Consider the following 27,213-nt stretch of genomic DNA (forward strand, 5'->3'; position numbering starts at 1 on the left):
GGCTGACCCTGACTTGCTCACGCCTGCCCTCTACCTGGACGGCTCCCGAAGCGGACAGCAAAGTGCTCAGTCCCTGGGAAAGGGTCTGCAGGGAGGCATTTCTGCTCTGTGGTTCCTGCTGACCACGTCAGCACCGCCCAGGAGGAGTGGTCACATGGGGTGCTGGCATAAGCATGCTTTCTCCACATCCTGGACATGGTACCCTTGACTGTCTCCAGTGAGCCAGGACCCAGAATGCAGTCTCTCAGGGAGCTGGGGCTGCAGGACCGGCTGGGGCAGATTTACCCCTCAGCTTCGGCATAGGGTCTGGTTCCTGAGGCCTGGCTTCTTGAAGGAATAAAAGACATGTATTCATTCACAGTTCTGCTTTGATGATTGGTGGGTAGGTTACTCAGATCCACCCTCTCATGGAAAACAAAAACAATCAAAAAGTGTCACGCCTTAAAGTTAGTGAAGACCTGAGAAGACCCAGAGGAGCAACTGCCCAAGAGGAGGAGTCCAACAGAAGACTCCTCCCCCCCCCACCCCCCCATGGAGCTGGACTCCCAGGAGACGACACTTTCAGGTGACCCAGAAAGGACCTCCCTCCTCCAGCCTCGGGAATGACAAGGAAGGTGGTTCTGGTGCCGAGCAGGAGAAGGAGCAGGTGAGGACCCCAGTGGGTCCAGGCATGTCAGCCCGTGACCTTGGTTCAAGGCGACCCTATCCATAACACCCTCAGATGAGTGGAGAATGCAAGTGCCAAGTCTTTCTGGATAAGGACACCTTCTTCCCAGGCTTGGGAACTGCCCCACAGGTTATGGAAGAGTGGTGGCCGTTACGGAAGAGCGCCAGGCACACCAGGATGAAAGACAGCTGGAGGAGAACCAGCAGAAGTGACCCCCTCAGCTTTGGGATTCTGAGAGGATTTGATGGATAATACATCTAATAAATCAGCTAAGCTCATCTCATTTAGAGAAATGAACCTCAAGATAGAAAGGTCCTGCCAAGGACAGGAAACCATTAAAGAAAATGACACAGCCAACTTGGAAAAGAACCAAACAGAACGAGCAGAAATAAAAAGGTGTCATAACGAGAAGTGAAAATACAATAGACGCGTTTGAAGACACTTGGCCTCTTCAGGAAAAGGAGACACGTGGCCACTCAGCAGGGGCATGCTGATAATGTATGCAGCCCCCTGCCCAACCCCCTGCTCTCCAGGAAGGAACCCTGATCTGCAGCTGCATCATTTGCCAATTTCCGTGGTGTAAATTCTCCCGCTGTGGCCTGTTTCATGTACCAAAGGGTTAACACCCGGCTGGCAGAATTCCCGATGAGCCAGAGAGAGCCGACTCTGGCACACAACCGGCCTAGAGACATGGGAGGACATCAAAACCGCAACCAGAGGGGCACAGATTTCAGCCCGACTACCTAGGACCAGGGAGAGTCGTCCTTGGGGAACTTTAAAGACAAGACTCTTAAAACATGTCCAGAATTCACTTGATAACTTTGCCATTTCCTTCTCCACTTTAGAACAAGTACGCTTCCACAAAACCAGGAGAGGCCCAGAGGGAGCCAGGTGGGGTGTGGAAAAGCCTCAGCACTTAAGACTCAAGAGACATAAAAACTTTACAGCCAAAGAAATGAATGTGTAATGGTGGAATGATGAATAGAGATATGAATAGCTTCGGGACTAGACAATGGCCCCTGACACCTCACTGTAGGAGAGGCTCATGGCACAGGCACTAAGCCTGGGGGTAGGAGTGAGATGGAGGCTGAAGACCACATTTTGTTGTTGTTCAGTCACTAAGTCACGTCCGACTCTTTGAGATCCCATGGACTGCAACACACCAGGCTTCCCTGTCCTTCACCACCTCCCAGAGCTTACTCAAACTCATGTCTATTGACTCCGTGATGCCATCAAACCATCTCATCCTCTGATGCCCCCTTTTCCTCCTGCTCTCAATCTTTCCCAGCATCAGGGTCTTTTCCAATGAGTCAGCTCTTCACACGGGTTGGCCAAAGTATTGGAGCTTCAGCTTCAGCATCAGTCCTTCCAATGAATATTCAGGGTTGATTTCCTTTAGGATTGACTGCTTTGATGTCCTTGCAGTCCAAGGGACTCTGAAGAGTCTTCTCCAACTCCACAGTTCCAAAGCATCAATTCTTTGGCACTCAGCCCTCCCGACAGTCCAGTTCTCACAGTTCAGGGCCAAGAGTCTGACGTGAGAACCCAGCACCCACGTTCAACTGCCCCTGTCGGGCCCAGTGGCCTTGATCTCCTTGCCCCACCTCTCAGAGCCTCAGTTCCTTCCTGTGGTAAAGGGATCTGACCCTTTTACCACAAGCCAGGTCAGGATGCCCACAGAAGGTGGGGTGGGGATGGGGCTTTGCATCCAGGCTGACAAGTCCCTGAGAACGTCTGTTGCTGCATTGTCCTTACATACGGAGTTGTTGAAATTAGACCTGAGGTGCCCCTAAGTCGAGAACCCCCACTCCAATGTCCAGGCTATGGGGACGGACCCCCACTCCCAACTCCATGCTCATCACCACACTTAGCCAAGTCTGGGAACTGTCTCAGACACCAGCTCATGCCCACAAAGCCTCAGCTGGAAACTGCAAGAAACATGCCCCTCTCCCCTGTCCCATGTCCATGGCAACCCTGCCCACCCCCCAGCAGGTGAAAGCCCCTCCATTCTAAGGTGGAAAAACCAAGGTCCCGAGCGGGGAAGCCACTTGCCTGAGGCTGCTCAGCTTTCAGGAAGTGGCCGGGCTGGGTCTGGACCTGCACACATGGCCACATGGGCTGTGTGGGGTCTGAGCCCCTCTGGGAGCTCAGGTACCCTTACCGCCTGACCAGCCATCCTGGAGTCTGGTGTGGAGGTGGCTCCCGTCCTCCAGTAGGCAGTTGCTCGCTTGCTTTTCAAAAAAGCAATATCCAAAAGACGGGAAACAGATACCGCCACGGCCCACACCAACTCCGGGAAGGAATGAGGAGAAACTACAGCGTGCCAGCCGTGGGGTGCGGTGGCGAGCCCTGAACGGCAGCTTGAAAGCAAACTGACCTCGTAGGGTTCACATGTCTGCGGCCTTAACAATTGGCCGAATCCGGAGTCAAGTTCAACATCAGGGAGGTGTGGGCCTCGGTCACCCCCAGTGCATAGTCGGGATTTTCCTGTGTGGCTTTTCAGCAATTGCCAGTGGACATACATAATGCCCTGGCTTTGAGTTTGCCCTTGAAAAATGCTGATGGGTTTCAGTTACAAGGAAACATGTTGGCCCACAAGCTGCTCTTGTCCATTTCCTGGGAACCCTGGCCGCTAACCCCACAGCCATCGGAGGGACAGAGCAGTGGGGAATGGGCGGAAGAGGCGCTCCTGCAGAAGGCAGGCCTGGGCCACCTGCCTCCAGGACCTTGCCCTACCATTTCCATCCTGTCTGCTGTCCCAGGGGTCTCTGACATGACATCCCTCCTGGACCCTCATGTGTGAAACTGACCTCGGGGGTCGTCTCTGGATTAAGGGGTCAGATCCTGATTTGACAATGAGGGCCCCTCTCGTGGGTGGCTGGGGAAGCAATTTTTAAGCTGAGGTCCTCTGGGCCCACGGTGCCTGGCGGAGGGTCGGGGGGCAAGTGGGTCACCTGTGGTCACAGCCAGTTGGCCAGGCTCAGGCTCCATCCATCCTATACGCAAAGTTATGAGCATGTTTCTTCCAGACCCACCACTTCCCCCTCCACTGGGTTCCTGACCCAGGCACCCAGTGCTGTGTATGGGTCTCTGTCTGGGGTACATCTGGGGCACTGGACAGGGGATTGGGGACTTGCATAGACACTGGAGGGGGGGTCCTTCCTTGGGGAAGTTTCTGACAGTTCCTGGGAAACAGGCCTGCACGCTCCTCGCACCTCTAAGCATGGACCAGGGTCAGCAGTTTATACACCCTGGGAGCAGGTGAGAGGTGCACTGTGGGGCACTCCTAGACCTGCTAAAAGTCAGAACCTGCATCTTGACGACCTCAGGGGCTTCCGTGCACACCCCGGGACCCTGCACCGAGGCAGCCAGGCCAAGGCTTGGTCCCCACCAGACCACCTGCCCTGCTCAGCTCTCCAACCACACCCATCCATGGCTGTACTCGAGGGGTCCTGCGTGAGCTCCCCCCATTCCTGGGATAACTGCTTGTGTGTAAAGACTCAGCTTTGTAGCGGGGTGAATGGTGCCCTCCAAAAGAGACACCCACATCCCAACTCCCCATATTTGCCAGGGGGCCTTTATTCGTAAATCGGGTCACTGCAGAGGAAATCAAGTTAGATAAGGTTACAGGTGGGCCTTATGCAGAATGATGGATGTCTTCATAAGAAGAGAAGAGACACACAGAGAGGAGGAGGCCATGTGAGGAGGAAGCAGAGGCTGAGGGGATGTGACCACAAACCCAGGAACACCTGGAGCCCCAGAAACTGGAAGAGCTGGGAGTGACGCTCCTCCAGAGCCCAGGTCGGGGGGCCCGGTCCTGCTGACCCTTGACTTTAGACTTCTGGCCCCCAGAACTGGGAGACTGTCGATTAGTATTGTTTTAAGCCTCCCCACCACCCCAGTTTGTGGTCGTCGGTATCAGAAGCCCCACCTGGGACACTCAATGTTCTGTGTCCCTAAGATCCACCAATCGACCGCTACCTCAGCCAGGCCAGTCTTCCCCCGGTCATCACGGGATGTCTTCTCAACAATAAACCTCCTGACTCGGGAGAAAGGCTCACGCTGCACACAGGGGCCCCATCTGTGTGGGGCTCAAAGCCCATGTTGCCTCAGAGCGGCTCAGCCTCACACACCTGCTGGCCCAGGGGGAGCAAAGGGGGTCACACACCCCTGAGCCCCTGTGCCCTCCACACCCCGCCCAGTCATAACTGCAGACGACCGGGCCAGCAGACATTTCAGGAGGGCAGACTTGCTTATCTGCCCCCACTGCTCTTGCTTCCCTGTCCTTTTGCCTCCCCCCACCCCTGCTTCTGGGCTTCCCTTGGGCCTCCCTTGGAGCTCAGCGGGTAAAGAATCTGCCTGCGATGCGGGAGACCTGGGTTCGGTCTCCTGGGAAAGGCTACCCAGTCCAGTGTTCTGGCCTGGAGAATTTCATCGACTGTATAGCCCATGGGGTCGCCAAGAGTTAGACATGACTGAGCGACTTTCATTTCCTTCATCCTTGCTCCTGGTCCAGCCTGTCCAGCTGGCCCTCATGTTTGGGCCCGGGGGACACTGGTGACATCTGGGGACATTTTCAGTTGCATTTATGAATGCTGCAAGATATTAAATGCCAACAACACCAAGGCTGAGAAATCCCACTTGAAGACTCTTCATCTTTTGGAGGTCATTGTTTGAGTATCCAATGGAGTCCATGGATTTCTTTCTCCCTGGGGAAGCACGCAGAAGCCCCAGTTTTGTTTCACAGTGGGCAAGGTAGTGTGACTGGGCTCTCTCCGAGGCTATTTTGTTCCCCAAACCTTCTCACTTCTTGTAATCAGAGCACACCCGGGAATGAGTCTTCCCTGACATCTCTCCACTACTCAGGTTGGTGTGGACCCGCACACACCCCGCACACTGCCTGTGCCCAGTGGCCGCTGAATAGACTCTGGTCTTGAGCAGGGGCAGGCAACAGGCTTCCTGAGGACTGATTCATCTCAGGGGAAAGCTGAGGGTTGTAGGGGCCATGGAAAAGTCGATAATGATCTGAAGACACCACAGGAATATGGCTCATGCTCAGCTCCAGCTTTTTGAAATCTTGAACCATTTAGTTTATGCCAATAACAGTTTCACCTAAAAAGGGCCCAATCAGAGACTTCCCTGGTGGTCCAGCGGTTAACACTCTGCCTTCCAATGCAGGGAGAGTGGGTTCAGTCCCTGATTGGGAAACTAAGATCACCGCATGCCTCGAGGTGTGGCCCCCAAATTTTGTTTAAAAAAGCCCACTCAACTGCTGAAAAACTTTTAAGGCTATAGAACCAAATTATCACTGATGTTTGGGGTCACCGTGACCTTGTGATTTGTATTAATAATAAGAAATACATTTTTGGTCTTTGCCCCCGGTCCTGGCACAGAGCTCCTAAAACTCTGGCAATTACCGAAGTGGGGAGAGCAGTCAAGGTGTCTCTTGTTAGGTGAATGAGGTGACTTTTCGGAGAGTGCCTCCTTTCCAAAGGGGGGCGCTGCTTGCCAGGGCAAGTAAGCACATGGTTAAGGATTGGAATTTCCGGTCCCTCCTCTGCCCCGCTCCTCCCCTGACCATGTCTGGGAAAGCCAAAAGGGCTTCTGGTTGAAGCGATCACCAACAGCCACTGATTTAATCAATTGTGCTTGTGTGATGACTCCTCCATAAAAATCCCCAAACAGGGTCTGGACAGCTTCTGGGTTGAGGAACACATGCAGATTTGGGGAAAGTGAGGCTCGGAGAGCGTGAAGTTCCGTGCCTCCCCCACACACACCCTGTCCTATGTATCCCCCTCCATCTGCTGTTCCTGAGTTTATTACCTTTTACAATAAGGCTGTGATCTACTAGGCAACATGTTTCTCTGAGTTCCGCGACCACTCCAAAAATTAATAGAACCCAAAGTCATTAGAACCTCGGAACGGGTAGCCAGCGGGTCAGAGCGCAGGTGACAATCTGGGCTTGCAAATGATGGCTGGAGTGGGGGCAGAGTCTTGTAGGGCTGGGCCTTTAACCTGTGGGGTCTGGAACTACCCCCAGATAGGCAGGGTCCACACTGAGTTAGGTTGCAGGACCCCCAGCTGCTGTCACAGAAGTGCTGGGTGATGCCGGGGAAACAACACATGCATGTTGGAACTGGAAGAAGCCTCGTCACTTACTAGTAGAACTCGATCTTTCCTGGTGGCCATAACCAATGTCTTTATGCTTGATGTTTATTTCAAAGTCAGAAGATTTAAAGAAGATATGTGTGGTGAAGGATTTAACTGGACTTGGAAAGGCTCTTCTTTCTCCTTTGTGAGCGTGGCCATTCCATTATCATATGAGCAATAATGATACATGACTGAATATTCACATCACCAGTGAGAACTTCCCGATTGCCAGACTCTAAGTGAAGTACTTTAGAATAACCCAGTGATGTAATGAGTTGTTTCCCAGACGGTTCAGCAGAAAAGAACCCGCCAGCCAGTGTAGATTGTGAAATGCAGGAGACCTGGGTTCAGTCCCTGGGTGGGGAAGATCCCCTGGAGGTGGAAATGGCAATCCATTTCCGTATTCTTGCCTGAAAAATTCCACAGATAGAGGATCTTGGGTGCTACAGGCCACAGGGCTGCAAAGAGTTGGACACGAATGAGCACCTGAACATGCACACAGTCGTGCAAATACTGCTGGTTTCTCTGTTTGACAAATGGTGAGACATCATCGCTGTTGTTGTTCAGTCATCCGATTTTGTCTGATTCTTTGTGACCCCATGGACTATACACTCCAAGGAATTGTCTAGGCCAGAATACTGGAGTGGGTAGTGTTTCCCTTCTCCAGGGGATTTTTCTGATTCCCTGCATATTCTAAGAGTCAACTTGAGAATTCTTGTTTTTTATTTCATTTCAAATAGCCTTTGCGTATCTGAAAGGACAGTGTAGGTACTTTCGAGATGTATTCTGCAAAACAAAGCCCTTTTGGCAAATGTGGTCATGATCTCCAGGTCGGCATTGCTGTGGTAAGTGTCACATCTCAGCCAGAAGCCAGATCCTAAGCCCTTCCTCTGGCAGAAACAAACTCACAAAATAAGCCAAGAAAGGGAGCTGGAAAAACAAACCACACCAACAATCAGAAACTCATCCCTCATGAGACAAAGCTAGAGAAAAAGCCAACATCCTTGTGGCCCCAAAACCCTCTTGGCAATGAATGTTCAGTAAGGAAGAGACGAAACATATCAAGTTCTAAGGAGAGGCAATGCCCATGGCCAGTGTGGTTTAGCAACAGCCTGACTGCTCAGATGTAGACACACACCAATGTAAACCCTCTGCAGACAGCAGTGATGATCATCACCATAGTAAGTGTTTAGTCTGGTGACAACCTGCCCTGGGCACCACATAAGGGAGCAGACCTGATTCTCTTCCTCTGCCCCCACACCATTCACTCATGAAGGCAGCTCAGGTGCTATCGAGCCCTGCCTGCCTGTCTGGCTCGTCCATGAGCTGTGACCACCTCCAGGGAAGGACTCCACCTTCTCTTCTCTCTGCACCATGAACCTGCACACAGGGGGCCTTCACAACCTCAGGAGACTCACCCCACCCACACTATAGCCAGAACCCTCCCCAGGCATTAAAACAGCTGTGGAGTCACTTTGGCCTAAGCCCTGGTTACGGATCCCTGCAACCTACTACAGCCCCTACAGCGTGAATAATCAGGTCCTTTATACACAGATTCCTGGCTGTGAGATTCGAGCTTTGGATTCATTGTCAGCTCTGTCCCTCCCGTGGCAGCCAGGTGGGCCGCGATGCAGACAAAGGAGCTCATGAGCTGAGTTTCAAGGGAGGCATTGAAAGGACAGCGATGGAGGCAACCTGTTGCAAACTGAGGGAGGGTCCCTACGTGTCTCAGAAAAGGCCTCTGGTGTGCAGGTGTGGAGGAGGGCTCCCACAGTGCAAAGGAAAGAGAGGTACTCAGGGGCAAAGGCTCATGGCCTCTCCTGTAGCAGCTCCACTTGGTAGCTCGTGAACAGTGGACAGCCAATGTGGTCACATGAGTGTGACTCTTATTCCCTCACAAAGCAAGAGAAAGGGGGCAGGGTATGGGAGAACCCGGAGGGTGTGGCGGGGCGGATGAAGGGAGGTGTCCTTCCTCTCTTCAGTGCAAATTGCTTTTGTGAGTCTCAGAGCTTCCAGACGGCAGTTACCAAGTCAGGTCCCCACAGTATCCAGTGTGGGCTGGGTGCCTTAGCCCCTGTCACATGGACAAGCCACACCATATGGCTTCCCTGGGTTCTAACAGCAGGATCTGGGGAGTTTGTCTAGGTGCACACTTCCTTGCTGTAGCTGTGTTACCTGTTACCCGCTTCTCTGAGCCCCAGTTTTGTCCTCTAGAAAAAAGACATCGATTGCTACCTTAGCAGGTTGCTACCTTAATCCTGTGAAGACTAATTAGGGTAATCCTACAATTAATAGCTGGCCTTAAGAGATATCAATGAATAGCTGGCCTTAAGAGATACTGGGCTGCTCGGCGCAACCCAGCTCGCTCGGATCTGCTTGGGAGAATCCACCGCCATCCGCCACCATGGTGAACTTCACAGTAGACCAGATCCGGGCCATCATGGACAAGAAGGCCAACGTCCGGAACATGTCTGTCATCGCCCACGTGGACCATGGCAAGTCCACTCTGACAGACTCCCTGGTGTGTAAGGCGGGTATCATCGCCTCTGCCCGGGCTGGGGAGACCCGCTTCACTGACACCCGGAAGGACAAGCAGGAGCGTTGCATCACCATCAAGTCAACGGCCATCTCCCTTTCCTACGAGCTTTCAGAGAACGACTTGAATTTCATCAAGCAGAGCAAGGATGGCTCTGGCTTCCTCATCAACCTCATTGAGTCCCCTGGGCACGTCGACTTTTCCTCAGAGGTGACAGCCGCACTCCGTGTCACTGACGGTGCCTTGGTGGTGGTGGACTGTGTGTCTGGTGTGTGTGTGCAGACAGAGACGGTGCTGCGCCAGGCCATCGCTGAGCACATCAAGCCAGTGCTGATGATGAACAAGATGGACCGGGCCCTGCTTGAGCTGCAGCTGGAGCCTGAGGAGCTCTACCAAACCTTCCAGCGTATCGTGGAGAATGTCAACGTCATTATCTCTACCTACGGCGAGGGCGAGAGCGGCCCCATGGGCAACATCAGGATTGACCCCGTCCTTGGTACTGTTGGCTTTGGATCTGGTCTCCATGGTTGGGCCTTTACCCTGAAGCAGTTTGCAGAGATGTATGTGGCCAAGTTTGCCGCCAAGGGCGAGGGACAGCTAGGGCCTGCTGAGCGGGCCAAGAAGGTGGAGGACATGATGAAAAAGCTGTGGGGAGACCGGTGCTTTGATCCAGCCACTGGCAAGTTCAGCAAGTCAGCCAATAGCCCTGATGGCAAGAAGCTGCCACGGACGTTCTGCCAGCTCATCCTGGACCCAATCTTCAAGGTGTTTGATGCAATCATGAACTTCAAGAAAGAGGAGACGGCAAAACTAATTGAAAAACTGGACATCAAGTTGGACAGTGAAGATAAGGACAAGGAGGGCAAACCACTTCTGAAGGCTGTGATGCGCCGCTGGCTGCCTGCTGGGGACGCCCTGCTGCAGATGATCACCATCCACCTGCCTTCCCCTGGGACAGCCCAGAAGTACCGCTGTGAGCTCCTGTATGAGGGTCCCCCAGACGATGAGGCAGCCATGGGCATTAAAAGCTGTGATCCCAAAGGCCCTCTCATGATGGACATTTCCAAAATGGTGCCGACCTCTGACAAAGGTCGGTTCTACGCCTTCGGCCGGGTCTTCTCAGGGCTGGTGTCTACCAGCCTGAAGGTCCGCATCATGGGACCCAACTATACTCCTGGGAAGAAGGAGGACCTGTACCTGAAGCCGATCCAGAGGACAATCCTGATGATGGGCCGTTACGTGGAGCCCATCGAGGATGTGCCTTGTGGCAACACTGTGGGTCTGGTGGGCGTGGACCAGTTCCTGGTGAAGACTGGCACCATCACCACCTTCGAGCATGCCCACAACATGCGGGTGATGAAGTTCAGCGTGAGCCCTGTTGTCAGGGTCGCTGTGGAGGCCAAGAACCCGGCCGACCTGCCCAAGCTCGTGGAAGGTCTGAAGCGGCTGGCCAAGTCGGACCCCATGCTGCAGTGCATCATCGAGAAGTCCAGGGAGCACATTATCGCAGGGGCTGGGGAGCTGCACTTGGAGATCTGCCTCAAGGACCTGGAGGAGGATCATGCTTGCATCCCCATCAAGAAATCTGACCCAGTTGTCTCATACCGGGAGACTGTCAGTGAGGAGTCGAACATACTCTGCCTGTCCAAGTCCCCCAACAAGCACAATAGGCTTTACATGAAGGCGCGGCCCTTCCCTGATGGCCTGGCTGAGGACATCGACAAGGGCGAGGTGTCTGCACGCCAGGAGCTCAAGCAGCGGGCCCGCTACCTGGCTGAGAAGTACGAGTGGGACGTGGCTGAGGCCCATAAGATCTGGTGCTTCGGCCCTGATGGCACGGGCCCCAACATCCTCACGGACATCACCAAGGGTGTACAGTACCTCAATGAAATCAAGGACAGTGTGGTGGCTGGCTTCCAGTGGGCCACCAAGGAGGGGGCGCTGTGCGAGGAGAATATGCGGGGCGTGCGCTTTGACGTCCATGATGTGACGCTTGCACGCTGATGCCATCCACCGTGGGGGTGGCCAGATCATCCCCACAGCTTGGCGCTGCCTGTATGCCAGTGTGCTGACTGCCCAGCCCCGGCTCATGGAGCCCATCTATCTTGTGGAGATCCAGTGTCCGGAACAAGTGGTTGGTGGTATCTACGGTGTCCTGAACAGAAAGCGGGGCCACGGCTTTGAGGAGACCCAGGTGGCCGGCACTCCCATGTTTGTTGTGAAGGCCTACCTCCCTGTCAATGAGTCCTTTGGCTTCACCGCTGACCTGAGGTCCAACACGGGTGGCCAGGCCTTCCCCCAGTGTGTGTTCGACCACTGGCAGATCCTGCCTGGTGACCCCTTTGACAACACCAGCCGCCCCAGTCAGGTGGTGGTGGAGACACGCAAGCGCAAAGGCCTGAAGGAAGGGATCCCAGCCTTGGACAACTTCCTGGACAAGTTGTAGGCGGCCTCTGCTTAGCCTGCCACTGGGTGGGACTTGGCGCGGCCCCTGCGCCCAGGGACAAGTGACCACAGCAACAAGCCCCCACATTCTCCACAACACCTCGAGGCTGTCCAGACCCAGTAATGCTCTGCCTGACAGGTTTCTGGGGCCCACTTCGTGCCATCACTCAACATGAACACTTGATGCTGTTTCTTTCGATATTTCTTTCCAGATTTTAGGGGCAACAAGTGCCCTCGGAGCAGGGACTTATCTGGCCGGTGGGAATGGGGTAGGGGATGGGACAACCAATACTTTTTTGTTGAGAGGGAAACTTAATGTCAAAAAGTTAAAAATAAACACATTAAGAGGTTTATTTGGGTAAATGGCCCCTAGTGGATTTTCCTCCAGTAGGGGCAAGAAACAAGCGGGTAGATGTTCTCTTTGGACAGAAGCTAGAAGGCAGGAAACCCCGCCCGCACAGTGTCACTGAGCACCTCCAGCTGTATTAGTGCCATTGGAATAATAAACTCAACATGGTGGAAAAAAAAAAAAAAAAAAGAGAGATACTGGGCTTCCCTGATAGCTCAGCTGGTAAAGAATCCTCTTGCCATGCAGGAGTCCCAGGTCTGATTCCTGGGTTGGGAATCCTGATCCACTGCAGAAGGGACAGGCTACCCACTCCAGTAGTCATGGGCTTCTCTTGTGGCTCAGCTGGTAAAGAATCTGCCTGCAATGCAGGAGACCTGGGTTCAATCCCTGGACTGGGAAGATCCCCTGGAGAAGGGAAAGGCTACCCACTCCAGTATTCTGGCCTGGAGAATTCCATGAACTGTATAGCCTATGGGGTCGCAAGAATCATACACGAATGAGGGACTTTCACTTCATTTTCAAGAGATACGACCTGAATCCAGATTAAACTGGCGTCTCCAAGTGTCATCTGGCATTTCTTCCCTGAAGCCAGCCAAAACCCACACAGCTGCATTTCCAGGGTCTCCACTTAGCCAGCTGGACAGAAAACCCAACATGGTTCAAACAAGCTGACAGGCAAGCAGGAGAGGACTCACAGGCAGACCGCTTCCCTCCGGTTTCAGGTGGAGCTCCGGGACCACAGCAGGAACCGGCGCTCTCAACCCCTGGGCTCAGCAACGGCCTCATTCTCAGGCCAGCAGCTCTGCCCTCATGGGCTCAGGAAGGTCACCAACTGCCCCAGGCTGACCTCACGCCCCTCCCACTGCTGGAGCCTGACCTCACCCAGCCCCACCCCTTCTGGCAGAAGGCGAGCTCCTCTTCCCTTGCTTCCAGCGAGAGGCCCGGCCCTGGGCCCCGATTGGTCACCGCACCAGTCCTGAGCCAGTCACGGTGGCCAGGAGGGATAGAACACACCGATCGGCCAGGTTCAGGTCATGTGACCATACTCTCCAGGACACGGGTGAGTTACTCCCCCTGTGTCAGCGGTGGAGACAGTGCGATGCCCAAGAGCAGGGCTGAGAGTCCAGTCACTGTGTCCGTGTGCTCAGTGTCCTGGGACGTGCCTGCGCATCCTCTCTACACACCACTTTGTCCTCTGCAGGCAAAATATTCATGACACACCTCTTTCCTTCCCAAGCGCTGTTTCACGCACCCACATTCAAGGGAGCAGGGCCTTCTGTTTGAAGATAGGTTATGAGATCCTCTCTTGACCTCTGGGCTTGGTACTTGTATCATGTTAGAATAATTTATTCGGTCTAAAAACCCCCACAAGCACCACCACATGCTGCTTTGCGTATTCAGGATTCTTAGCTGTTCTGAGTTGAGGGCATGGCCCACGGGCCTCCCAAAGGGAGTGAATTTTGTCCAAGGAAGCACCTGAGAGGCTGAATCACTGAATCACTTTGCTATACACCTTAAACAAACAAATTATTGTAAATTAACAATACCTGAACTTAAAAGAAATTCCTTCATCCAAAATTGTTCTAAGTTCTGTAAAGTTTTTCTTTCAGTCGTTGGTTCTTCAGTTCAATTCAGTTCAGTTCATTTCAGTTCATTTCAGTTCAGTCGCTCAGTCGTGTCCAACTCTGCGACCCCATGAACTGCAGCACGCCAGGCCTCCCTGTCCATCACCATCTCCCGGAGTTCACTCAAACTCACATCCATCTAGTCGGTGATGCCATCCAGCCATCTCATCCTCCGTCGTCCCCTTCTCCTCCTGCCCCCAATCCCTCCCAGTATAAGGGTCTTTTCCAAAGAATCAACTCTTTGCATGAGGTGGCCAAAATACTGGAGCTTCAGCTTTAGCATCATTCCTTCCAAAGAACACCCAGCGCTGATCTCCTTTGGAATGGACTAGTTGGATCTCCTTGCAGTCCAAGGGACTCTCAAGAGTCTTTTCCAACACCACAGTTCAAAAGCATCAATTCTCTGCTCAGCTGTTTTTATAGTCTGACTCTTACATTCATACGTGACTACTAGAAAAATCTTAGCCTTGACTAGACAGACTTTGTTGACAAAGCAATGTCTCTGCTTTTGAATATGCTGTCTAGGTTGGTCATAACTTTCCTTCCAAGGAGTAAGCATCTTTTCATTTCATGTCTGCAATCACCATCTGCAAGGAAAGATATAAGCATCTGAATGCAGAGTTCCAAAGAAGAGCAAAGAGAGATAAGAAAGCCTTCCTCAGTGATTCATGCAAATAAATAAAGGAAAGCAATAAAATGGGAAAGACCAGAGGTCTCTTCAAGAAAATTAAAGATACCAAGGGAATATTTCATGCAAAGATGGGCTCAATAAAGGACAGAAATGGTATGGACCTAACAGAAGCAGAAGATATTAAGAAGAGGTGGCAACAATACACAGAAGAACTGTACAAAAAAGAGCTTCACGACCAAGATAAAAACGATGGTGTGATCACTCACCTAGAGCCAGACATCCTGGAATGTGAAGACAAGTGGGCCTTAGAAAGCATCACTACGAACAAAGCTAGTGGAGGTGATGGAATTCCAGTTGAGCTATCTCAAATCCTGAAAGACAATGCTGTGAAAGTGCTGCACTCAATTTGCCAGCAAATTTGGAAAACTCAGCAGTGGCCACAGGACTGGAATAGGTTAGTTTGATTCCAATCCCAAAGAAAGGCAAGGAAAAGAATGCTCAAACTACCGCACAATTGCACTCATCTCACACGCTAGTAAAGTAATGCTCAAAATTCTCCAAGCCAGGCTTCAGCACTATGTGAACCATGAAGTTCCAGATGTTCAAGCTGGCTTTAGAAAAGGCAGAGGAACCAGAGATCAACTTGCCAACATCCTCTGGATCATGGAAAAAGCAAGAGAGTTCCAAAAAAACCCATCTATTTCGGCTTTATTGACTATGCCAAAGCCTTTGACTGTGTGGACCACAATAAACTGTGGAAAATTCTGAAAGAGATGGGAATCCCAGACCACCTGACCTGCCTCTTGAGAAACCTATATGCAGGTCAGGAAGTAACAGGACATGGAACAACAGACTGGTTCCAAATAGGAAAAGGAGTACGTCAAGGCTGTGTATCGTCACCCTGCTTATTTACCTTCTATGCAGAGTACATCATGAGAAACGCTGGGCTGGAAGAGGCACAAGCTGGAATCAAGATTTCCGGGAGAAATATCAATAACTCAGATATGCAGATGACACCACCCTTATGGCAGAAAGTGAAGAGGAACTAGAAAGCCTCTTGATGAAAGTGAAAGAGGAGAGTGAAAAAGTTGGCTTAAAGGTCAACATTCAGAAAGCTAAGATCGTGGCATCTGGTCCCATCACTTCATGGCACATAGATGGAGAAACAGTGGAAACAGAGTCAGACTTTATTTTTGGGGGTTCCAAAATCACTGCAAGTGGTGACTGCAGACATGAAATTAAAAGATGCTAACTCCTTGGAAGAAAATTTATGAGCAACGTAGATATCATATTCAAAAGCAGAGACATTACTTAGCCAAAAAAGGTCCATCTAGTCAAGGCTATGGTTTTTCCAGTAGTCATGTATGGATGTGAGAATTGGACCTTGAGGAAAGCTGAGCCTTGAAGAACTGATGCTTTTGAACTGTGGTGTTGGAGAAGACTCTTGAGAGTCCCTTGGACTGCAAGGAGATCCAACTAGTCCATTCCAAAGGAGATCAGCCCTGGGTGTTCTTTGGAAGGAATGATGCTAAAGCTGAAGCTCCAGTATTTTGACCACCTCATGAGAAGAGTTGACTCATTGGAAAAGACCCTGATGCTGGGAGGGATTGGGGGCAGGAGGAGAAGGGGACGACAGAGGATGAGATGGCTGGATGGCATCACGGACTCGATGGATGTGAGTCTGAGTGAACTCCGGGAGATGGTGATGGACAGGGAGGTCTGGCGTGCTGCAATTCATGGGGTCGCAAAGAGTCGGACACGACTGAGCGACTAAACTGAACTGAACAGGTCTAGAACAAGCTTGACTTTCGGTCAAAGCACCTCGTGTTATTTTCAACTATTATAAAAGGAAATGAAAGGGAATAAGGTGTAGTGTTCTGGTGCTATACTCTGTTTTAAAAACAGGATTTTTATGCTGAGTCTTTGAGCACAGCAAAAAAGGTTCATTGTTTTATTTTTTTTTTCCTCTTCCTATTTATACACAGATGAAATTCTTGAGAAATCTAGGTAAGGGGTTGAAGTTGAGGTTAATTGGTGTTAAATCCAGGAGAATTGGAGGAAGCCAGGAAGATGGAAGAAGAAGTGGATGGGGCTGCCATCAATAAAATCGGCACCCTTCTGCATCACACCCCTCCGCAGTGTAACCCATGGCACTTTGTCTTCAGTCAGTCCCTCCCGCTAGCCCCATGAGGACAAGAGAGCGACTCAGCTTTGCCCACTGAGCACAGGGGTGGTGGGCCCAGTTCATCTGACCTGTGTGAAGAAATTGGGCCTGCAGCCCAGCACACAGGGCACCAGACCCATCCATTCTGTGTGTTTAGGCAAAAGTGGCTGAGGATCACAGTCCAACAAATACCAAAGCTGCTTCTGATTCCAGACTCACTCCTGACTGCATTTTCTTTTAAAGTATAATCAGGCTCCCTCCTGATTGCACTTTGTCTCAGATTGCATAATGAACATGCTTTTGTTTAAAAAATTGTTTTGCATTGTCACTTCTGAACCGTGTTGACGATATCGTATCTGACATAGCGACAGAGTTTGGTGTTTTGTGTTTATTTTCACTCAAGCTGGGTAGAAGACAGAAGAACGACCTGAGAAGTGTCACTCTTTCGGAGGCCAGCGCTCAGGTGAAGGATATTGCAATATTCAGGGAGAGGATAATTCTAAAAGATGGACTTCAATAAGGTATTTTGAGCATATTTTCCATGGGATCTTAGTAGATGAAAAAGATCCAAATATGGAGAAGGGATGGCACCCACTCCAGTGTTCTTGCCTGGGAAATTCTTGCCTGGGACAGAGGAGCCTGGTGGCCTACAGTCCATGGCATCACAAAGAGACAGACACAGCTTAGCAACTGAACAGCAACAATACACAACCAGGCAGATTGTGATTCGGGGAAACACTGCTTGATGGAAATGTAGAATAAAACGGAGAGTGAAGTGACCTAGCAAATATGGAGCATAGAGTTTTGGAAGAAATTAAAAGTGTATAGAATAATAGTTGCAAATATTCAAGCAATAAAGTCTGTGGCTAAAGGAAAAAAAGGAAAAGATCCAGATAAAGAAAAGAAAGTATTTGTAAAGACGGATAAAGATCAAGCTTCTGAAATTCGGGTGACAATGATGCTCACTGAGAGCTGTAAGCTGTGCGGTCTTCATCACAGAAATCTTCTTCCTGTCACCAGGGTGTGTATAGAAGGAGAAAAGCCCTTGGGGATATTGGCTTACATGAACTGGGGGAATCTTAGATTGTTTTCATGGCAGCGCCAATTAGTAGAGGCCCATAATCCACGGGCGGTGTCTCAACAAGACTTGGTTCACATGACTGTTCAGATTGCCTGAGGAATGAGCCATCTGTCCAGCAGGGAAGTCATCCACCATGATGTGGCTGTTAGGAACCGTGTCGCTGAGGACACACTTCAAGTGAAGATCGCAGACAATGCTGTCTGCAGAGACGTGTTCCCCATGGACTCTGTCATTGCCTGGGGGACAATGAGAACAGGCGGGTTTGGTGGATGGCCCTTGAAAGTCTGGTTAATAACGAGTTCTCCAGTGCCAGTGACCTGTGCGCCTTCAGAGGGAGGCTGTGGGAGCTAGCTTTTGACTCTGGGCCTAATGCCCTACGTGGACAGGGACCCCTTTGACATGGCTGCGTGCCCTAAAAGACGGTTACCGCACTGTCCTGAGGAACTGTTTGCTGTGATCGCTTGTTGCTGGCCCTTCGATCTGGAAGAAAGATCCTAGTTTTAGCAGCTGCTCATGGATAGCCACCTCTGCCATGTCCTCATGATTACAGATGGGTCACTAATTGCACCCCATGTTCAGCTATGTATCTTGAAAGAAAAAGATCAAAGAATTTGCGCACCTGCCTTGAAACCACCACAGGTAACTACTATTAATAATCCTGCTTTTCCCTCTAAACATTCTTAAACACCTTTTTTTAAACATTTTTTCATTTCACTAATTATTTTGCTACAATGTTACTTTTGATAACTCCCTAACATACTGTATGGGTCTAACACCAGTAACTTAACCAGAATCCCACTGGGAACATTTTGATTATTTTGAAGTTTTTGACATTTGAATAATACTACAAAAACATTTTGTCACATAAATGTCTATATGCGTGTTAGTCACTCAGTTGTGTCCAACTCTTTGCAACCCACGAGCTGTAGCCTGCCAGGCTCCTCTGTCCAGGGGATTCTCCAGACAAGAACAATGGAATGGGTTGCCATTCCCTTCTCCACGGGATCTTCCCAACCCAGGGGTTGAACCCAGGTCTCCTGCATTGCAGGCAGACTCCTCATCATCTGAGCCACCGAGGAAGCCCAAATGTCTCTCAAATCCATGATTATTGAACAAGGCTAAGAGGTAGACTAAAATGATCGTTTGTGTGGAAATGGTTTCAGCAACTCAGAGAATGGAGCAAAAGCCAAGTGCTTCATAAGACACTGTCTGGACACTCTCCAGGGAGGGAGAGGTGGAAATCCTGGGAAGTGGTTTGCATCAGGAAGATTCCAGACTCCTGTGGGATGGTAGCATAATGGAGGACAGAAACAGCTGTCAAAGCCAGAGACCTTTTGCTGTGATTCAGCAGGGAGAGCATGAGGTGTGCCCAAGAGGACAGAACAGACAAAAGAATCCAGAGGAAGACACTCAAGTGCTGAGACACGGTAGAACCCGAGTCTGAGGAGTCAAGAAAAAAAAAGGCCAAGATGACTCAGGACCCAGGAAAGGGATGGGTGAAAAGTCACTTCACGATTTTGTGGAATCTATTCCAAACACTGAGTTTTGTATTTTCTATTTGTCCAACTCAAACTATTGGGGGATGTCAAAGAATCTTTAAAAGTTTATATGTATTTAATGAAATTCTATAGAGTGAATGTTTAATATCCAGGCAGAGAGACTGTGTGCACCCTGCTTATCTTTACTACTGGGGACAAATTTCTGGCCTTTAATCCTATTCTTTTCAATTTATAAAATGGACATGACATTTTTCAGATTTGCTTAAAGTTTAAGTTCTTTGAGCAAAGATTGTGGCCAACTTTGCTTAAAGGCTGTTTGAAGGGTTAACAGGACTTTTCAGGTGGTGCTAGTGGTAAAGAACCCTCCCTGTCAATGTAGGAGACCTAAGAGATGCTGGTTCCATCTCCGGGCCAAGAAGAGCCTCTGTAAGAGAGCATGGCAACCCACTCCAGTATTCTGGCCTGGCGAATCCCATGAACGAAGAAGCCTGGTGGGCTAAGGTCCATAGGTTGCAAAGAGTTAGACATGACTGAAGCGACTTAGCATGCAACAAGCACAAATGGTTGACACGCCTTAGAAGGGAGAGGTTGGCTACTGCCTTGTAGGGGCTAGAGGTTGTCCCCTGCCAATCAGGGCCATGTACTCACATTCTAGGCTTCTTTCCTCCGAAAGAGGCTTTGTTTCTATTCCAGAAGAAACTACAGGATCTTTCCTACTGAGGAGGAGAGCAGGAGCAGATGCGTCAGCCATCTATTTAAGCTCTGAGTTTCATAACCTGGAATTTATGCATAAACCCCATTGCACACACAGGTACACATGCCTCTACCCTCTCCCCCTGTGGGGAACCAGGGCTAAGTTTATTCGGCAATGAAACAGTCTGATGCTTGATCCAGAGATCTCATGACGGGCTGGTGTGTATACAGTTGGCTAGCATGTATGTTTGTATGCATACATATACACTTGCATACTGGTATAAATACATGCCACCCAGGTATACGTGCACACTCATAAAGACTCATATAAATAACTGTGGTAAGGTAACTCGTTAACTCAGAAGTAGGATCTCAGACCTGTCAGAATTTCAGACAAAATACCGAGAAATGGATCAACAGAAGCAGTGGAATGTCTCAAGATCAGGGTAAAAGGATGGTGACTTCCCCCACCTCCAGTCGCTCACTTGCTCTGATGAAACAAGCTGCCATGTTTTGTGCAGCCCTATGGAGAGGCCCGGGCTTCCCTGGTGGCACTGGGGGTAAAGAACCTGCTTGCCATTGCTAGAGACCCAAGAGAGGCCAGTTCAGTCCCCGAATTGGAAAGATCCCCTGGAGGAAGGCATGGCAATCCACTCCAGTATTCTTGCCTGGAGAATCCCATGGACAGAGGGAGCCTCGCACAGGGTTGCCAAGGGTCGGACACAGCTGAGGCGACTTAGCATGTACATACACACATATGGAGAGGACTGGGCTTCCCTGGTGGCTCAGCCGTGAAGACTCCGCCCGCTAATGCAGGAGACTTGGCTTTGATCCCTGGGTTGGGAAGATCTCCTGGAGAAGGAAATAGCAACCCACTCCAGTATTCTTGCCTGGAGAACTCCACGGACATAGGGGCCTGGTAGGCTACAGTCCATGGGGTTGCAAAGAGTCTGACGTGACTGAGTGACTAACAAACAATAAATGGAGAGGCCCACATCACAATAAACAATAAACGGAGAGGCCCACGTCACAAGGACAAAGGACAGCCTCCTGCCAACTGCCCCCAAGAACTGAATCCAGCCCCCACCTCATGTGTACGCTTGGAAGCACGTCCTTTCCATTCAGGCCTTGAAGGGACCACAGCCCCAGTCTGGTGAGACTCAGTATCAGAGAACCAATCTACACTGAACCATGAGAAATGGTGATGTAATAAAGGCTGTGACACACCTAGATGCCGTATTAGAAACTGAGACATCACTTTGCTGACAAAGATCTGTCTGGTCAACGCTATAGTATTTCCAGTAGTCAAGTACGGATGTGAAAGTAGGACCATAAAGAAGGCTGAGCACCGAGGAACTGATGCTTTGTTTAACTGTGGTGCTGGAGAAGACTCGTGAGAGTCCCTTGGATAGCAAGGAGAGCAAACCAGTCAATCTTGAAGCAAATCAACCCTGAGTATTCATTGGAAGGACTGATGCTGAAGCTGGAGCTCCAATACTTTGGCCACCTGATGGGAAGAGCCGACTCACTTGAAAAGACTCTGATGCTTGAAAGATTGAAGGCATGAAAAGAAGGGGTCGACAGGATGAGATGGTTGGATGGCATCACCGACTCAGTGGACGTGAGTTAGAGCAGACTCTGAGAGAGGGGGAAGGACAGGGAGGTCTGGCATGCTGCCGTCCACGGGGTCACCAAGAGTCAGACACGACTGAGTGACTGGACAACAAGAATAAGGCTGTAGTTTTAAAACACCAAGTTTTAGGGTAATTTCCACTAATACGTGCTCTTACCTATCCTGTAAAACATGGCCCGAGTCTCCCTGGCGTCCGTGCACACGGGTGTCCCTCCCACAGCAGCAGTGCTGCTGGCCATGCCCTGCGTGCACGTTCTCGGAGGGAACAGGGCCCAGAGCATCAGGGTTCACAGGGCTGCCCTGCCCTGGGCCTCTTCATCCAGAGGCCAGTGTTTAACACAGAAGTGCCCTGGCATCTGGGGGTCAGCCACCGCTGAGGGGCCACCCTCCCTTGCAGGCTCTGGGCGGTCCTCTGGTGGGTCCAGCCCGGGAGCCCAGCCCTGCTCGAGCCACTCTGAGAGCAGGAGGCTGTCTGCTCTGTCCTGTTCACGTCTCAGCTAGAAAGCTGGATTGGGTTTTAAGTTTTTTTACCAGCAGCTTTTAGCTATATGTCAGAATAAAGTCAGCCACAGAGTTCTCTCCTTGATCTGCTTGGTCCTTCACATTTCTCTGAATTCTCAAAGCAGCTGAAGCCCAGAATGGGGAGGGGTGGGGTGTCTGGAGAGGAGGGGCTCGGGCACCAGCTGCCGTCCCAGGACTGACTCGTCTATGTGTTTGTTTCCAGTTTACCCGCACTACTTCTGTAGGTGATTATACAGTGTCCAGAAGACGACAAAGGCTACATTTTGAACTTGATGCAATCTTTAATCTGTCAATACTTGTTATATGGACCATAAGATATTTTATTAGAGTTTTTCATTAGGGAAAAATTCATGAATACCATAGAGAAAATATTTTAAAATTTAATGTTTCTTATATTTATGTAAACTTATGACTTCATTTATATACTTCCTTTTTCTTGTCTATCCAGGCTATGAATATCCTTTCAGATCAGTTCATGTTCTGATACCTGATTTTAGTCTTTCAAATGATTGTACTGTAATACTTGTCTGTATAAATCCTATGAACAAATATAGGGCTTTTGCAAATGATGCATTTATTGTCATTATTCTTGTTTAATTTTTAAATGTTAAGCCATGAGAGAAGGGGTTTTACTGCGATTGTAAAATCATCATGACACGGTGTGCATTATCCTTCCAGAATGTAACCAAGCTCTCCAACAATCACTCTGAAATGAGCAAACTGAATTTCAACCAATTGTTGTATTTTAACGACTGACCTAAACTGTACTTTGTTTCTGGGAAGAACTGCTTTTTGTCTGCAGCGTGAAGCCATTTAAAAGTACTGGGTGTTAACTGTGAGCTTCTAATGAAATTTGGGCTGAAAGGATAACTAGGAGACGACTATGAAAATCTCTCCTGTAACCCAGTCTCTGTGGACCCAGATCCCTCCTCTCTGGTGAGACTGTTTGAGGACCAATCGCGATGCCCTGCACCCGCTGTGGAGCCATCGAGCTGGACAGTGAGGACGCCACATCCCTGACAGACAGACAGCACAGTGCAGCTCTGACAAAGACCTTATTTTTCTGATGTAAATCATCTTTTTACATCTGTTTGTAAACATGTTTAAAGAATGGACCTAGGCATACATTTCTAGATTTTGATGACATAACCATTTTGGATAGTATAAGTAGCAAATGTAACTTTTACTTTTTCAGCAGCACATTAAAGCAGGCAGCAAGAGATGCATTCAGGTCATGGTGCCTTATTATGCAGCTGATATCTCAGCAGACACAGACAGCATGTCTCCTTACATGTGTGTTCTGCCTTTCCTTGTACAATTCATTGTTAACATTCTAATTTTCTATCTTTTGTGAACTTCCTGAATATGTGACAAAGTATGTACAGTCTACTTTTGAACTATTTTTTATCACAGTATTATTTATTGCTTTCTTTCAATAAAGTACTGAAGCAAAATTTCCCACTGCCAGTAAAGAGTGCCGAGGGTAAGCTGTATTCTCAATGAGAACAGACCACAGCTGGTAATGGGAGCCCGTGTCATCACACGGACATTCTGTTAAGAGAAACGGATGGATACAATGGAAAGGCTAGAAGGCGGAAGTATAGGTGTCCCCAAAGGACAACCGACCTGGAATTCATGTCCTTGGATCTGGAGACAAGGGACTCCATCACTTCAGCACCTGCGGGGACGGGGCCCCTCTGCTGCTGAGGCGTGGGCAGCGGGCCGAGGGTGGGAACAAAGTGCAGGTGTCGAGGCTCACCGTGGATCCCAGGGTGGGGTGGCCGAGGGCAACCCTGACGTGGACGCGAATGATGCACTAGGGAGTGTACGTGTGCACGCTTGTGTGTGGGAGCTTTTCATGTTATTTTGGTCAACAGTCTTTGTTATTCATATATCCACAGAAACAAGAATGTAGCAGGGGGAGGTGGGAGGGAGATTCAAGAGGGAGGGGACACACGCACACCTATGGCGAATGCATGTTGCTGTACGGCAGAAATCAAACCGATACTGCACAGCAGTTATGCTTCAGAAAAAAAGAACATAGCAAGGTGGTCAGGAAAGTATGGAAAAAAGATTTCTCATAGAGATTTATAATCACAACTCTGTGTACATCTGGGAGCAGGCTGCCCACCACCATCAGACCTTCCCACCAGCATCAGACGTTTAACCCCCAGCATCAGGCCTTAGTCGAGCATCAGGACCTCCCCCAGCTCAGACCCTAGTCCAGCATCAGATGTTCCCGCCCCAGCATCAGGGCCCTCCCCCAGCATAAGGCCCTCCTCCAGCATCAGGCCTTAGTCCAGCATCAGGACCTCCCCCAGCATCAGATGTTCCACCCCCAGCATCAGGGCCTCCCCCAGCATAAGGCCCTCCTCCAGCATCAGGCCCTCCCTCAGCAACAGGCCCTCCCCCAGCATCAAGCCCTCCCCCAGCAACAAGCCCTCCCCCAGCATCAAGCCTTCCCCCAGCATCAAGCCCTCCACCAGCATAAGGCCCTCCCACAGCATCAGGCCCTCCCCCAGCATCAGGCCCTCATCCAGCATCAGACCCTCCCCCAGCATCAGGCCTTAGTCCAGCATCAGGGCCCTCCTCCAGCATCAGGCCCTACCCCAGCGTCAGGCCCTCCTTCATCATCAGGCCTTAGTCCAGCATCAGACCTTCCCCCAGCATCAGACCCTAGTCCAGCATCAGGCCCTCCCCCAGCATCAGGCGTGGCAGCCCCACTTGTCTGACGCTCCTGAGCACACTTGGGCAGCCCCAGAGCAGCGGGACAATAGCTCTTGCAGGATGTGCATCTTTAGGAATCACCTGCGGAGCAGCAGCAGCTGGGGTCTGTTTCAGGCCAAGGAGAGGCAAAGAAGAGGCACTTGTGCCGGAGGCAGCGGTGGGTGTGGGCACGTTCCCCAGCTCTGCTGCCTCCCCGAGGGGGCTTTGCTCTCCTGCTCTTCTCACATGCTCACTCCAGGGCCCCAGGGCTGTGTCCTTCCAGATTCACGGTCTCCTTGATATCTCAAGCCCAAGTCCTGAGTTGCGTCCCAGTCCGGCGTGGCAGAGGGCTGGGAACATCCAAGCTCAAGGGCTGAAAGGATCCCAGGGGGACAGCCGAGCCCCAGCAGGTGGCAGAGCAGGCGATGAGGGTGGCCGCCCACAGAGAGCCCCACAGCAGCACTGGAAGGAGAGCAGGGATGCCTTAGCTCACTTGGGGACGTTGCCTGGCCTCAGCACTCAGATGTCACCCCAGCAGCTCTGGGGACACAGGAAGCCGGTGAGTGACACCACGCCACCCTGGCCGTGTGGGTGGGCACTGCTGACCATGGCCTCGGTTTTCATTCCAGTTCCGACTGTCCCTCCAAGGGCTGGCGGGCTCCTCCTCCGAATGGCACAGATATTTTCTTTGTGGGTGAACACATCCCGGCTTGTCTCTGTCGGCACTGTTGTCGCTCTTCGTGTGTTTTCCTCTTCTCATCCTGTGTTGCTGCTCTTCCAGTTTAACTTAGGAGCAGCCCCCTGATTTTCTGCATTTCCTAGTTGTCAGCGTTCCCTGGGGCTTTCCAGGTGGCGCTAGCGGTAAACATCCTGCCTGCCACTGCAAGAGATAACGAGACATGTGGGGTCGATCCCTGGGTTGAGAAGATGCCCTGGAGAAGGGCATGGCAACCCACTCCAGTATTCTTGCCTGGAGAATCCCACGGACAGAGGAGCTACTGGGCTACAGTCCCTGGGGTCACAAAGAGTCAGACACGACTGAAGCAGTTGAGCACACACTCAGCTTTTAGTTCAGTCACTCAGTTGTGTCCAACTCTTTGCCGCTCCGTGGACTGCAGCACTCCTGGCTTTGCTGTAATTCACTGTCTCCTGGAGTTTGCTCAAACTCATGTCCATCGAATCAGTGATGCCATAGAACCATCTCATTCCTGCTGCATCCACCAGAGAGGTGGCTGGGGCTCGGCAAAGTGCATGGTCCCACTGCGTGGATGTGAACCTGCCCTCACCACTGCCTCACCGCGTGACCATCACTGTCTGCTCCCCTGTAAATCGGGAGGTGGCAGCACCTGCTTGGTAAGGGGCACACACAGCATCTGGTATACAATCAATGCACCATCCAGCTCAGTGTTGTATTTACTAACAAGAGGGATAGCATTGAGTAATCCGCTCCTTTTTCTCTCTTCTCCCTTCACTGTGCTCCAGACCACATCTGTTTTACTCACCCTGTAAATCCCACACCCAGCAAAAAGAAGACACTCAACAAATATCTGGCTGAAGAGGCAGGAACATACCCTGTCCTTAAGGAGATGAAGCCGAGCGAGACGGGGGCCTGATGATAACACTGTGTGATGAGGAGACCCCAGGAGGACCTGCGTGGCTGTGGGCTGGGGTGGGGGGCATGGGCAGAATCCCTCATGAGCTCCTGGGGATGGGGAAAGTGGCAGGAAGGAGGGGATGCTGTTCCTTGTGGGGTGCCCACAGATTGTACCTCACTCCTCTCTGATGAGCACTTAGGCCGTTTCCAAACACTTGTCACTGTTCTGGAGGAAACAGTCATTGCCCGGCTCCTACTCAACCCAATTCGTAGAATACGTTTCTCATCGGAGTAAGCATCTGCTTTACTCATTCCATGCTCCGTTCACCCACCCATCCAGCCAACCATCTGTTCATCCACCCGTCCACCCATCCACTCATCAACTGATCTGATCATCTCGGACCCTAGAGAAGACAGACGCCTCCTCCGCTCCTCCCAGGAGGACACCCAGCGTGAGTGACAGCAGCCTCGTGGGGACAGTGGGGGAGACACAGAAGGGACATACACGCAGACCCTCCTCCCTCTGAACGGTGAAGCACCCACCTGGTCCTAACGCCTCCTTGCTGGTGTGTCCAGGCCGGCCCTTTCCCTTCTTGCCAAACCAACGACCGATGGAGGACTTGATGCCCTTCTTCTTTGGGGCTTTCTGCAGCGAGTCCTGGCTGCTGTTGCTGTTGCTGGGGTTGCTCCCGAGACCGTCCTGAGAGCCTGTTGCGCTTCGGGGAGAGAAAATGACCTTTAACTGGCACCCTTGTGCAAACACACACCCCTCCATAAGACCTACGGATAGAACCGGACACCTAGCAACACCCACGCCTCAACCTCGCAGCAGATAGTGGAGTCTCCTTCACCAACCACACTCCACACGAGCGATGCAGGCTTCCAGCCACAACCAATGGCCCCAGGAAGCTGAGATTC

The 27,213-nt window shown here is 50.9% G+C and overlaps 1 pseudogene; it reads left to right on the forward strand.

Annotated features, from left to right (window-relative positions):
• The first annotated feature begins 9,178 nt into the window (after positions 1–9,178).
• Positions 9,179–27,213, forward strand: part of LOC128066827 (elongation factor 2-like) — a 191,122-nt pseudogene continuing 173,087 nt past the window's right edge.

The sequence above is a fragment of the Budorcas taxicolor genome, chromosome 21, assembly GCF_023091745.1.
Source record: "Budorcas taxicolor isolate Tak-1 chromosome 21, Takin1.1, whole genome shotgun sequence".
In the NCBI taxonomy this organism is placed as follows: domain Eukaryota; kingdom Metazoa; phylum Chordata; class Mammalia; order Artiodactyla; family Bovidae; genus Budorcas; species Budorcas taxicolor.